This window comes from Chrysochloris asiatica, unplaced genomic scaffold (genome assembly GCF_000296735.1).
Source record: "Chrysochloris asiatica unplaced genomic scaffold, ChrAsi1.0 scaffold00214, whole genome shotgun sequence".
NCBI lineage: Eukaryota > Metazoa > Chordata > Mammalia > Afrosoricida > Chrysochloridae > Chrysochloris > Chrysochloris asiatica.
Window position 1 is genome coordinate 148,922 of NW_006408732.1, and position 2,219 is coordinate 151,140.

Genomic DNA, 2,219 nt, shown 5'->3' on the forward strand with positions numbered 1-2,219 from the left:
AAACATTCAGTGTTCCCATGTTCTGTTCGAACAACTGCTTCTTGGTCTAGGTACAGATTTCTTAGAAGTACCCTCCACCTTAACAAGCATGATGTCCACTCCAGAAATTTTTTCCTCCTCATAACAAATCTGAAAAGATGAAGCCTCAATATTCTGGCATCCGATGAGTTCTCAAACTGTACTCCTTTCGATATATATTTGTTTATTCTTCTGGAAATCCATGATATTTTTAATATTCTTCCTAATACCATAATTCAAATGTGTTGATTCCTCTATGGTCTTCCTTATCCAATGTCCAACTTTCTCTTTGACATTTTCTGTTCAGTTTTTTACTTTGTCATTTCTTTCCGTTGCTTTAGCCTCTGTATTCTTAAGAGCAAGTTTCAGAGTCTCTTCTAACATCCCATTTTGGTCTATACTTTTTTTCCTGTTTTTTAATGAGCTTTGGATTTCTTCTTCTTGATGCCATTCAACAACTTGTTGTTGACGTCACCCCACAACTCTTCTGATCCTTGGGGATTAATGTCTAATACATCAAATCTATTCTTTATATGGTCTCTAAATTCAGGTGGGATATGTTGTTGTTGTTAGGTTCCATTGAGTCAGTACCAACCCACAGCGACCTTATTATGCACAGCAAAATGAAATACTGTCTGATCCTGGGCCAACCTCACTACTGTTGCCACGCTTCAGTCCATCGATGCTGTCACTTGGCCAATCCATCTCGTTGGGGGTCTTTCTCTTTTTCTCTGACCCTCCACCTTACCAAACACGATATCCTTCTCCAGTGACTGGTCCTAGTCAGGATCATATTTAGGCTCTTGTAGACTAGTTTTTATTTTCTTCAGCTTTTACCTGGAATTACACAGTAGTATAGGTAGTCTGTTTCAGTGTGCCCAGGCGTTGTTTTTACTGTTATATTGAGCCTTTCCACTGTCTTTTCATAGGTGTAGTCACTTTGATTTCTGTTTATTTCATCTGGTGAAGCCTATGTTTTATGTTTTATATAAAAGGTAGTTGCAATGAATAAATTATTGGCCTAGCAAAATTCAATCATGTGATCTCCAGCATCATTTCTATCACCAAGGCTATATTTTCCAATTACTGATTCTTTCTCTTTGTTTCTAACCTTTGCATTTCAATCATCAGTAATTATCAATTCATTTTGATTGCATGTTTGATCAATTTCAGATTGAAGAAGTTGGTATAATTCTTCAATTTCATCATTACCACAAACTTTGTGGTTCAAACCAACTTTGCATTAACCTGCAGCGCCACACCAGGGCTCTAATGGTGTTAATTTGTCCTGCTTATAGGCATATGGATGCTGGCGTCAGCATACACAGACCCTGGGTTGATCAGTGGCCCTGTGACATGGACAAAAATCCAATTCCGAGGCCCTCCTCAGGATAGCGAGCCATGGACCCTGAGGGCCAAAAGAAGTGACCTATTGACGTCCTGGGTTCATTGGTTTTTGCGAACTCACTGGTTGTCTACCTCTGTATAATTTTCTTTGGTCCTAATATTGTTCATTCTATGCTTCTAACTCCAGTAATTGTAGCTTCTGAGAAAATGGTTTCCTTTACAATGCCACTCTTAATGCCTCCACTGTGTTGGCAGTGCGTGGAGTCCTGGAAACAAATCTTTCTGAGGAACAAGCGATTGCCACCTGGGATGAATATCAGAACTGCTCCTTATTTGATTATTCAGTTATGTTTGATATCCATGAACAATAATGGGTGTGAAACCCCTTTTTAGAGCTGAGGCAGTAAAAGCTTCCTCAAATAATTCAGAAAGACCAGGAACAGGTATATTGGGAATATGAGAAAAGATTTTTAGAGAAAAACTACCCTAGGTTTGTAAATAAAGTGGAATGGTAAATTCTGGGAATGTTGTATTAGAGGATAATAGTGGCAGCCCCAACCGCCTCTGAATATGAACAGTTTAACCCATCTGCTCTCTTGCCTCCTGAAAGTATATAGAAATGTGATAATTGAGAACAATATAGCATTTTAGATATAGATAAATGAAGCCCGGTGGCTGAGATCTTGCTCACAAACAAAAGTTTGCAAAGTGTACAGAGACAGCTTGGCTCCTTTCAGGAACCTTGCTTTATGTTAAGTATCCTTAAGAAACCTCATGTCGCTGCTCTAGATCATTTAAGCCTAAAAGTTAATATATAACAGCTTGATTGAACCTTTTTTCTGTAAAAATAAAAA